We start from the raw sequence: 13,508 nt of genomic DNA on the forward strand, positions 1-13,508 counted from the left end.
TATGCCTCACTCATCTGTCTGTCAATTTTTTCCCTGTTTGGGAAGTTTTCTGTCATTAATTCTGTGAACATTTTTTATGTCATTTATACTTTCTCCTGCTTTTTCATGGATTCCTATCAGTCTTATATTATCCTTCTCAGAGCTGTTGGATCAATTTCTCATGGTACCTTACTGTTTTTAAGAGATTTCTCTTTTCATGGTCACTGACCACAATCCTTCCATATCTGATATTCTATGTTCACATTTTTCACTCTGCTGAGAACACTTTCAATAGCATTTTTAATCTCCTGGATATCTGTTTGAATCTGTTTCATGGGTTCCATTTCTTTTCTGTTTTGTTTTCATGGTTTCCATTTATTTCCTATGCTGGGCTTCTTTCATGTTTCTTAACTCATCTATTTTTTTATCTCTTTCTGTTCTAGAGTTACTAATCGTGTCTTTCATCCTGATCAGCATTTTGGTAGTTATCTGGAAAATTATTTCTGCTTTGAATTTTTCTAGAGCCTGATTGATTCGTTTTGTTACTTCCTGTGCTATCAGTTCAGGGTGTCCAGGTGGTTGACTATCACACATTTTCACCTAATTTCCCCCAGAATTTGGCTTTGGTGAGCTGGAAATCTGTTTGGGCCTTGCTTAAGTGTCTTCTCATTTCTAATTTTGTTTTTGATACTTCCTGGGTTAATACTTTGATCTTCCAGATATAGCTGGTCTTTAGGTTTTGAGTTTCTAATTACTCTGAAACACTCTCATTTTCATAATACCAGGAAGGACAACTGATTAGATAATTACAATACCTTAGCCCAAGTGATACAGCAACAACAATAGTGTTGAGCACAGTTTAGAAAATAGCAATTTGTAGTAATTATTATTCTATCACTTTTGACTGCATAAATTAAATCAGAATCAAGGACCAGCCAAAAACATGTTTGTAGTGAATAAACTCTTCAATGTTGCAACTTTACCCTTCAGGATGGAGAATTAAAAGGAGTTGGAGGGAGGAATAGGTAAGATAGGGAAAGGTTAGAAGTGAGAACAGAGGGCACAGGAAGATCAAAGAAATTCTAGTAACCTGTTAAAGAGAAGAGGAAACGACAGAACAAAAGAACATATACAAGAACAGAAGAAACTACTATCAATAGTGAGGCTAGAAAATGATTTTACTTTCTTTTAAAACTAGTGACAATCTAGAGAAGGAAAAAGAGAAGAAAAGAAAAAGAAAAAAATAAATTTGAATTAGGACAGGAACAGGAAAAATGGAAGAGAAATGAAGAACAAGGAGGGGAGAGTAAGAGAAACAGAGAAAGAAAAAAGAAAAAGAATATAAAACTGGAAAAATAATTTGACAGAGTAAAAAACATTAAAAATTTTAATTACTAAAAATAAGAGAAAAATATTTTGGAAATTAAAAAAATAAAAGTAAAGGGCCAACACCAGGGTATGTCTCTGCTGCTACAATAGACTACATGGGCAGGAGTGTGCAGATCAAAGTAAATTAGTTTTAGCATTCCAGTAGCTGTCCCCTGAGGTTCAGGCTGATTTCTGGCTGAAAGGCCCAATTTGATATCTCTGACCCCTATGCTGGGTTGAACTCTGCAAGCTTCTACTGCAGTTCTAGCTGCCCTTCCTCTAAAGATAGTCCCAGTTCCGATGGGAAATGGTGAACCCTCCAAATTACCAACCACAGTGATCTGGTGTGCCTTTTTTTGCAGATATTTCTTCACTTTTCCAGTGGGCTTCAATTTTCATCTAGGAGCCCCAGGGAGGCCCTCTTTCTCTTGCTCACTTCTGCTCTATTATCTGGAGCTCAGATCAATGGCCTTTCAATCCCTCTGCAGTGTAGATGAAGATGATGGTATGATCCAGCAGCCAGAGGCTTATGGGGGCTGGGGAATGCGTTGGCAACCACACAGCTGGGTCCATCAGCTTCTCTGTTCTGAGGGGATGGGGTCCCCTTGACTTTTTGGAAACCAATTGAGATCAAGAATGATTCTTTTAAGGGAGGGGGGTGATCTTGCTTAAGCATAAAATATTCAAAAATCCAGTCTCCTATATCTAACTAATTCTTTATACATTTCTTTCCTCCTGCACCATGAGGTCTTTCTGTCTCCCAAAGTTTCTAGGGCATTAGTGCACATCTGGCAGACACTGCAATTTTATTGTGTAATCACAGGCTCTTTGCTAACAGCTACACAAGAGCAACAGACATTCTTATAATCTAAAAGGCTAGCATATGATTTTCTTTAAGGAAATAGTCAGTTATATTACTGAATTTCTAACAAGCTAATGCCTAAGTTTAAATATCTGTATAGAGCTTTTCCAAGTCCTCTCCTTTCTACCTAGAAAGATATACACACATGCATGCATGCACGCGCACACACACACACACACACACACACAAAACCTATCATACTCACCCCATCTCTTTGTTTCCATTTATGAAAAATTTTACCATTTAATTGACAACAATTCCTGTCATAATTACAGATAACATTAATATTCTGTGAACAATTCACCAAAACTTCAACTTGAATTCCTTGACTTTTAAAACTTTTGCTTCCATTCTATGTGATCAGCCCAACCTAAACCTCATTCTCACAACAAACTGCTTCATTCTCATTAGAAGCTCCTATTTAAAAATTCTCTGGTACCACAGCTTATTAGTTCTCTAACCTTCACCCACCATGTCCCACTGAATCTACTAGTCCCTCTAGCACCCAATCCCCCATTGGTTCCCTCCACTTTCTCCTTGGCTAGAAACCAAGAACACCTCTGCCTCTTTTCTTCTGCTGAACCCCAACTTCACCCAGCACTATTAGCCTGCAAAGCTGTGACTTTGGCTAAATGTGACACTGGCCTTTTCTGTCCTTCTGTCCAGGTTCTCAATGTTTCTGAAGGAAATTACAGTTTACTACATATTTTTGGTCCTCAAACTCAGAGAGACAATCAATGATGCACTGTCAGAAAAATGAAGGGAATTTTGTTCTAGTAAAGTGTAATTGGTTTATAGTTTGTTTAATTCTATGAAGCTACTTATCTTTCTATGCGATAACTCAGAAAATATAAGCATGGTTGGTCAGGGCATCAAGAAATGCAAATACATGAGTAAATACTTAGAAAGGACACAGTTTTATTCTGTGCTTTTTAAAATGAAAGGTAATGTATGAGACATGATGCATTTCTTAATTTCATTTAAAAATCACACAAATTGCCATTTTACTAATGCATTATGCCTGACCAAAATCATTCTTTGCTTTATGTAAGCTTCCAGTAGCATTTAAACAAACCTGTTTGTGACAGGAAATTTGTTCATCTTTATAATTATTCCCAAGTTAATTTTTTTAGTGAGTTCTCTTTCTGTATCATTTCTCACTCAACTCAGGATAAACAGTACAAATCTTTCTGCAATGTAACTAACAAACTCCTGAGAGTCTGCTTGCAAAACAGAAAATGTCGATAGCTCCAGTACCATGGAGGTAGCCTGGGCCCCAATCCACCGTGGAAAGGATAGCCATGCCCTCTTCCGCCTGGAGCCGCCATCACTCAAGCACCAGAAAGGTAGCTGCGTGGGTGCCCCTGAACCCCCATAACTCCCTCCCACCCACCCAAGAGCACTCTCAGACCTCCTGATTGTGCTAGTCTTTGGACCCACTCTGCAGAGGCAGAGGTAGTCATAAAGGGTATTGTTCTGTGTTCCCAACTTTGAACATCTTTAAAGAAAGGGTGAGGGAAACCTGTAGTAAGACGGTGTGGAGTTCAACCATTCAGAAGGTTGGAGAACTCAATCTGGGCCTTGCAGCCTGAGGTCAGTCTGCATCATGAGGTTCAGCCATCAACTAACCAAGATCAGGGGTCTTGCATCCTAGCTCAGTCTGAGCCCTCATCCTAAATGGTAATTATACTATATTGAAAAGTTTGTTTACTGCAAACATGTTTTGGACTGTTATTTGATTTCAATTTAATTCAAATGGTTTAAGGGTGATAGACTAGTGACTTGCACAGGTGATCACTTTCCAAATTATGCTTGATCTTAATGTGTTGTTGATTGTATCAGTTGGGATGAAGGATTGTGGTTGATTTGATGAGCTGTTTTCTCTGATGTTATGAAGATGAGAATGTCTGTGGGTGGTTAGAGACCCAGAAGCTAGGGAGCAACTATATCAGGAAGATTTGGGTGATAAACCTGAAATTAAACCAAGGACAACCTGGCAACAAACATAAAAATGAGAAAGCACTTAAGTAAGACACAAAGACAGACTTCTAGTTCACCAATGGCAAACAGTAGGGCAAACGAGGATGAACAGGCTGATAGTTAACCACCAGGACACCCTGAACTCAATTAACAGGAAGTAGCAAAACAGATCAATCAGGCTCTAGAAAAATTCAAAACAGAAATAATTTCCCAGATAACCATAGAGATAGTAAGCAAAATGGAAGTCGTGATTCGAGACTCTAGAGCAGAAACTGACAAAATAAAATAGATGAGCTCAGGACCACAATAGAAGCCATGAAGGCCCAGCATAAGAAAGAAATGGAAACAATAAATGCCCAACATAGGAAAGAAATGGAATCCATAAAACAGATTCAAACAGATATCCAGGAGATTAAACACTCTATAGAAAGTGTATGCAACAGAATAAGAGAATGCGACGATAGAATATCAGATATAGAAGAGAAGATTGCAGTCAGTGACCATGAAAAGAGAGGTCTCTTAAAAACAGTAGGGGATCATGAGAAATCAATCCAACAACTCCTATGTGATGCAAATAAGAATAACATAAGACTGATAGGAATCCATGAATTAGTAGGAGAAAATAAAAATGACTTTAAAAAGCTGTTCACAAAATTAATGACAGAAAACTTCCCAAACAGAAGGGAAGAATTTGAAATTCAGATAAGTGAGGCATATAGGACCCCAACTAGCCACAATCAAAAAAAATCTACACCTAGACATATAATAATCAAGATCCCCAAAACCCAACAGAAGAACAAAATACAGCAAGCAGTAAAAGAAAAGAAACAAATCACATACAAAGGAAAGTCCATCAGAATCAAAGCAGACTTTTCAACACAAACCCTTAGGGAAAGTAGAGCCTGGAGTGAGGTATTTCAAGTACTAAAAGAGAACAACCTGCAACCTAGACTGATGTGTACCACAAAACTCTCTTTCAAAATGGATGGGGAAATGAGATACTTCCATGACAAAGAACACCTGAGAAACTACATGAATACCAAACAAGCACCACAAGTAATTCTAAACAAGATCCTAGAAAAAGACAATGAAGGCAACAACACCATGAGGCCCAACAGAGCAAATCAAACAGGCAAGGCAAGAAATTAAAAGGAGAAGGTGAAAAAGTAAAAAGAGTCAACAAAAGGACAATAACATGACAAAAATAAGTCAGTACATATCAATTATAACCATCAATGTCAATGGCCTCAACTCACCAATCAAGAGAAATAGACTGGTATAATGGAATAAGAAGCAAAATCCAATAATATGTTGTATAAAAGAAACACACCTAGTGCAAAAAGAAGCCCATAGCCTGAAAGTGAAAGGATGAAAAACAATTCTCCATGTTACAGGAGCCCAGAAAAAAGCAGGGGTAGCAATCTTATTTGCAGACAAAGTAAATTTCAAACCAAAACTGATTCTAGTATTATTGATGTAGGACAGTACTGTATCATACCTCTGTGAATGTAAAATATCTGGTACCTGCTTTATGATATGTAGTAGGGACAGTGCTTTATCAGACCTATTTTTAATGATGTTACTCTAGAATGTTCTCTCTCCAGATGATTATTAAGGTGCTAATTAAAAAATGGTGCCAGGTACCACAACAGCAACAGTACTTTGCTCTTTTCTGGGTATTATTCTTTTATTTCTTTTTTTGTTTTTGTTTTTTTAATGGAAAGTGCTGAATGTCTATAATTTTGTTCAGATGACTGCAGAACCTGGAAAAGCTTTTGCTACTATTGATGCATAACATACTGTCTTCGGGAAAAGTTATCCCAATTTACTGTGTTGAGTTGGCATTGTACAGAAATTGACAGCCATATTGATCTAGAAATGTTGATTTTTTTTTCCATTTGTACAGGGGTAATGCACTGTATTAAATATGTATGGTCATATCTACATGGGTTTGATTAGAGAAACTTATAAAGTATTCTCTACATAATGAAAAAAAAGAATAAAATAAGACTACAAGAGCAAGAAGCAATTTAAATATGTTCAGGGACCATTTTCATCTTCAGAATTAAGGATTACTTTAATCTTATATCATTGCCTTTTCTCTTTTACTTTCCTTTTTAGCTTTATGTTAGGATTCCCTATTTTTCATGTTCATACAGAGATCTCTTTAACTGAAATACCAAATAGTTTTTCTGGTGTGAAAAACTATAATAGTACACAAGATCTTAATGAGATAATCATGTGAAATAGGAAGAAAGGGGCTAAAGGTGTAGGAAAAGTGGGAAGGGTGGGGGAAAGGTAATAAGGTAGAGGAAAAAATATGTGAAATTGAAAAAATGGAAACAAAGTGTTTGTAAGTGGGGAGGGAAGGAGGGGGTGAAGGGAGGGCAGGGACAAGGGAAAAAATGACAATCAAGACCTATCATGTAAAGGTACAGGATCCAAATAATGAATGTAACTGTATTGTATACCTAGATTGTACCAATAAACTCAATAAAAAGAATAAAAAAAAACAGAAAATGTCATACTTCGTTTTTTAAATTTAAAAAGTATATGAATTCAACATGAACAGTTAAAGGCTAGACATTAAGAAGTCTTTATCAAATAAAAAGGAATGATAATCTACTTGTTACAATCATATTATCTCAGTTTTGTGAATATCTATACAAGTGGCTGACACCTTCCTTTATGTTCTCAAGAATAAATTCTCAAGAATATCATTTGACTTACCCACATCATAGTTACATTGGTATTAAGAAATGATTGTTCTCAGCCAAGCAATGACCAGGAAAAGTCAAGCCATAGAGGTACAATTCAAAGGAGATAAAGTATAAGGGTAAGGCAGTCAACTCCCTTCATGCTAAAGCAATTTAGTTAGGGATGGGTGGGTTTCAAGCAATGGGACCAGCAGAAAAAAATGATTGCAAGTCGATTGGTTAGGATGATGATTGCTCTGGTTGGTGTACTCATAGTTTCTACAGCTCAGTCCTACAGTGAACTTGAGATTCTTATTGGGCCCTTGTATAATGTAATAACACCTAGAATAAGCTTGGGAAGAGCAGTGTTCCTAAGGTATAATCCTGAACTCATATTCCTCAGCCACATGCCCAACTTTGTACCTGGCAAATTCTCCTTCTCACCCATCACATGTCATCATTGTGAATAACTTTATTAATACATTAATTGTATCCTAATTTAAAATTTTCTATTAGGTCTCACCATCTTTCTATGTATTGGGACTGTCATTCTTTCCTTCACTTATTGCTTCTTCCACCCAATAGACTGTTGAAAATTCTTGTGCTATGTCAGCCACATCTATGAAACATTACAGCAAAAGGTGAAGTAAACAAATTTGGTGGTATTTGCTCAACAGAGATGTTTTCTTCAGCACCAAAATAAACATTATGGCTATAAGTGATCCTTCATTGTTTTCAACTACAAGAATCATATGTTCTAGGATGATTTCACCTTGGCTGAGAACAGGGAAGCACACCATCAAGGGAAAATTCATTTCTATATTTCAGGAAAGATCCTAGCAACATCAAATGGAAATAATGTTGGTGTGGGGTACATGCGTGTCCTTTACTGTCTTTGCAAAATCTGGGATTCTCTTAAAGATGAAGCCACAAAATTTCTCACTACTGCCCCTTTTCATTGATTCCTACATGGGTACAGTGGGTGTGAACCATGGGAAACATGCAAACTCTCTCAAGGTTTTCAGCCATGTCTCTTGAGCCAACAACACTGTGGCCCTCCTACCCAAGATCATTCATGAAACTTCACATTCTGAGGGAACTTATGATCACAGGACATGCCACAGTGCCACCAACAGACTGCAGATGGCCCTTGTGACAACCCATGGTCTGATAAATGGTCGAAGAGCTTCTCAAAAAATCAACCTTACATAGAAAAAGGGCAGCACCATATGACCATTCTCATTTCTAAGATTAGTCCTTCATGTATCTGATTCCATTTCTTCCACTTTGTTCTTGGACTGTGTTCCCTTAGTCCTCCTTATAATGCTACATTCACCACCCCCACCACCCCTCTATTAGGGTCTTCTGGTGTGCACAGATGCCCAAATCCTAAATCACTTCATCTTGGTACTCTTGTAGGTACCATCTTATTTCTAGCCTTTCCTATCAATCAATTCCAGTTGTAATCTGGAATGTACACATAAATTCATGTTGCCATTGTGTATAGAGGATTTCTCACTATCCTGTTATCCCAGCTCTTTCAATGTTATCTAACTTTTTAAAATTGAGACTTCAAATGCAGAGAACTTATTTTTGGTTACCACTCAGCATGGCTATCATAGCACCAGAAACTCTCTCCTCTGGTGATGCCAAAATCTCTTTGTTTTTTCTCCCTTCTTTCCCAGAACACTCTTTTGGACTCCCACATGGATTCCTCTTCTTCTGTTTCCATAATCCTTATGTCTTAAACCCCCTTCTCTTTTCTTAGATAGCTGACTTCCATAGTTTTAAGCATTATTCCTAGGTGAAAGAGTTCCACTTGTAAGTCTTGACTTCTCTGATGTATATCCACCTGTGCATCCACTTATGTGTGCCACCAAAACTGGAGATAACATATCTGTAGTGAATTTTCACATCTTTTTGAAGTAAGCCAGATTAAAACCAAGGGCAAGAAATAAAGATCTGTTAAAGGATTCCTGGGGATATTTTGCAATGTCCTCTGACAAACATATTTTGTAAACTAGATTTTATAGAATTAAAGGAAAAATGATGGTTTATATCTTAAGGCATAGTTCTGTAATTGAAAACTGTAGATAAAAATATTCATTTTACAGGGACAATCATTTCTAATGAAGTATATAAAATGGATTCTTAAAACTCAAGATAGATTTAAGACCTATAGAGATAATTTATTTAAGATATAAATAAAAAAGAGATCTTTCATTTAGCCCAGCAGTTCTGTCACCTTCCTCTCAAACACAAAGTCCCAAGTTTGATCTCTGGTACCAAAAACAAAAACAAACTAACAAACAAAACAAACAACAAAAAGAGATCTTGGAAAGTAGATGTTGAATTAATGCAAAGATTGTTTCTATCCTAATCATGTTCATTTAACTCATTTATTCCATGAGGACATCCTACTAAAGATTTCAAAAAAAATTTTTGTCATCTTTCTCTTACAGTTTACTTTGTCAGCTTTTTATCTTCTGAACTAGAGCTTTTTGCACAAAATATTCTATTGGAAGAAATATTTCTGATTAGTTCCTTCAAATATGAACAAAATAAAGTCTATTCTGGATTGTTAGCTGCTTTTTGAATAATAAATCTTCCTATAGTTAAAAAGTGGGCAAGTAAGGTCTGCTTTAGCAGCTTGACTTCAAAGAAAGGAAGCTCAGAAATTTAAGTAAAAATGGAAATGGGAACTGGTCAGAAGCGAATAGCAATTTTGGATTTTCATATAAAAGAATTTCCTAGGCACTATGTTTTATAGTAATTACCCAGGAGGCTACACTATTTATTTGCTTTCTAAATAGTCTCGTATTTTGAGTAAGGGATATGTAAACTATAGTGTTTTTGTGCTATAAGATAAATAGAGATGAAAAGCAATTCAAAAGTTTGTGCTGCATTTGGATAAAGAAAGAGGGGGAAAAGAAAAGATGTGTTGACTAGAGCAACTGGACAAGCCCACTACCACCAACAAATATACTAGAAAATCCTAGGACCCTAGGAGGACCACACCCAGCAAAGGTCAAGACAGGATTCGGACTTATGGTTTCTGGCTTTCAGAATTTATCTGATATGAAGCTCCTCCAAGAGCAACATTGCTGCAGCTCTGAATGGTGGGATTTTCTCCCTCAGTGCTCAAACACAACTATTTGTAAACACAGATGGTCTTACACACATACACAGTGTAATGCTCAGATACATTCATCCTATGGTGGCTAAGCATAGAACACACCCACCCAGACCCAATACAAACCCTCCCACAATATTTCCAAATCTCATGGTAATTTACAGAGTAGAGCCACAAGAAGAAAATAAATTTTATTTCTCTATTCTAGACTAATAATGCTTCTGTTTCCAATTGCAATCTACAGCACTCACACTACATGAAAGTGATTAATTATTTCATGTCACCTTCATAAAATTTTAAATTCTACTTGATAGGACTGAAAAAAGGTTTAGCAAAAATTAAACAAACAAAAACAACTTGGGCACTACTTTCCCATTATCAACTGACAGATCTTCATTTTTAATATAACCTCTGTTCCCAAACCTCTTAATGAAGAACCTAAAGTATTAAGGACACTGATCTTCATAGGCAATAATCCAGCTCTTACAAAACGTTTAAAGTTAATCAAGAAAACCTATTATTAGAAGTTATGAGGAGGGAAATTACAGAGTTTTGTTATTGTGCACTTAGGGGAACTCCAAATAGTGTTTTGTGTGATATCTTTAAAGTTCTCAATCTGTCTGCTGATCTTGGAGACTCTAAACTAACACTGTATTTATATTGTTTCCTTGTTTTTTTTTCTAGATAGCTTTGAGTCATACACTAAGCTACAGCTATTTTTCCAAATAATTTCTGTGCAATGTTATAGAAAGGCTGTACCAAAAATATTGTAGCTTTTGTGTTCCACTATTTTTCATGATATATGCACAAACTCAATTGAATTAATATACCTGAAATTTCTTATACTAAGTTCATTCAAGGAACATTTTTTAAATTTAAATTGAATTTATCAGTACATTCTAGTTAGACAGTACAGTTATATTCATTACTGGAATCTTGTACTTCTACATGCCAGGTCTTGGCTCTCATTTTTTCCCCTTGTCCCCACCCTCCCTTCACCCTCTCCTCCCCTCCCCATATTCAAACACTTTAATTCCATTTTTATATTTTCTCATATTTTTTTTCCTTTTCCCTTATTCCTCTTTCCCTATCCTTCTCACTGCCCCTACACTTTGGGACCTTTTCTTCCTATTTCACGTTGCTAATTGTCCTGTTAGGATCTTGGGTACTATTTTAGTTTTTCACACCAGAGAAACTATTCAGTATTTGCATATGTGTGACTTATGTATTTCACTTAAGGGTATATCCTCAAAAAGTACCCATTTACCCATGAATGAATCTACTTTCTCATTCTTTATGGCTGAATAATATTCCATTTTATAGAAAAACCACATCTTCTTTATCCAGTTTCCAACTGATGGGCAGATGGGCTGTTTCCAAGTTTTAGCTATTACAAACTGTGCCGCTATAAACATGGGTGCACATATATCACTGTGGTATGATTCTTTTAATTCTTTTGGAAGGATACCCAGCAGAGGGATGGCTGGGTCAAACGGAACCTCTAATCCTTGTTCTTTGAGGTATCTCCATATTGACTTCCACAGTGGTTGCACCAGTCTGCACTCCCACCAACAATGGAGAAGGGAAGGAACATTGTTTAATTATGTTGGTATTGTTCATTACTGAACAGCATACTGTGACAAGTAGAAGCACAGTTTCTGGAATGAAGAACATTTTATAAATAGAGAAAACTAACCTGAAGCAGAGCAAATAATTGGAAGGCAGTTATAAATTTTATGAATGTGGATACATTTGATTTTATAAATCTAGATATAAGCAAGTACAAGATGATTTAGTATTAACTAAGTAGTGGTCATGTTTTGTTTGACTCATTTCTCATTCCTATATTTTGTTGCTATTTTCAGTGATGTAATTTCTTTAGCTGCATTTTCTAGATACTAGTCTCATACATAGAATGAAGTTTATTTTATTATATACTCATTATGTATCCAGTAAACTTACTGGTTTTTTTGTTATAATAGTCTTTTTCTTTCTTCATGTAGACATGCATTATCAATGAATAATTATAACTTTTATTTTTCATTTTCTTATATATTTTGCAGTATTTTTATATCTTATTGACTGGAACCTCCAATTCAGTGTTTAAAATGTGCCATTGTAAGCAGGCCTCCTTTCTCACATGATTGTGAAGGAATGTTTCTAATGTTTTACCAATAAGGATATTTGCTGGAGGTCTTTGGCAGACATGCTTTACCAAGTTAGTGAAGTTTCCCTTGTCCTAGTCTGTTAAGAGACTCCACTGGAAAAATCTATCAAAATTTAAAGCACTTTAAAACCTATTCATATGATCACACATTTTCTTCTTCATATTAATATGGTGAATTAGAGTAACACATTTTGCTATTAGAATCATCCTTGCATTACTGAGATAGACTTAATTTCTAGGTTTTACCTTATATACTTTACATGATTTTATTTGAAAATACTGTATCGTATCTAGTATTTACACATTTATACTTATAAGGTTGATCTGTATTTTGTCTCATAATTTCCAGGTTGAGTAACAAGGTTATACTGTACTATCTCAAGGTTTTTGAGAATGTTACACCAGCATTGCCATCTGAGACTGAAAGGGACAGACTAGATGAAATTAAAGAAGGCTGTCAGAGTTGCCCAATTCTATCAGCAGAAAAGGTGCTATGAGCCTCTAAGTGTCCAGAAATAGGAATACTGAATGATAAAGGATATTCTCAAAATTTGAAACCTAATAGAATTTGCCCTTCTGAATTTTTAATTTGCTTGTGACCAGTGACCCTCTTATTTCTTCTAATTTCTCCATTTTAGAATGGAAATGTCTATTGTACACCTACCTGTCTCACCACTGTGTTTGGAAAGTAGATGATTTCTAATCCACAGTCCATAAATGGAGAGGAAGTTTTACTCAGTATGCATCATACCTCGGATGGCATCCATACTTCTGTTAGATGCTTTAGATTATGAGACTTGGAGCTTTTTGAGTTGATAATAGATGAGATTTTATATCTAGAACTTATGTTGGGATGAGTGAATTTTTTGGAGATGATAGCATGGTATTAGTGTATATTGCAGATGGAACAGAAATGAGTTTTAGAGAAACAGAAGATGGTCTATGGTAGATTGGAGGAGGGATACCTCCCCCAAAATAATGTATCTACATCCTAATCTCTTGTTCTTAGAGTCTGTACAACATAAATGAATTAAAGATCTCAGAATAAGATCATTCCAAACTGAGGATGGCCTAAGTGCAATCACTTTTATTCTTATAAAAGGAAAATGAGTGACATTTGACACAAAACAAAGTGGAAAGCAATGTTAAGATGGAGGAAGAGATTAGAATGATGTGTCCACAACTAGGAGAATATAAAAAATTGAAGACAGAGAGTCAGCAGACAGATTGACCATTAAATCTTCTAGAAAGAACTAACCCTGTCAATGGTTGGTTTTGAACTTCTAGCTTTCATAATTGGAAGAATCAGTTTCTAATTTATGC

General features: G+C 35.9%; 1 pseudogene; it reads left to right on the forward strand.

Annotated features, from left to right (window-relative positions):
- LOC104869859 overlaps positions 1 to 12,682 on the forward strand; it is a 43,870-nt pseudogene extending 31,188 nt beyond the window's left edge.
- Positions 12,683 to 13,508: the final 826 nt, after the last annotated feature.

Source organism: Fukomys damarensis, unplaced genomic scaffold (genome assembly GCF_012274545.1).
Source record: "Fukomys damarensis isolate Sample0158 unplaced genomic scaffold, DMR_v1.0_HiC HiC_scaffold_38, whole genome shotgun sequence".
NCBI lineage: Eukaryota > Metazoa > Chordata > Mammalia > Rodentia > Bathyergidae > Fukomys > Fukomys damarensis.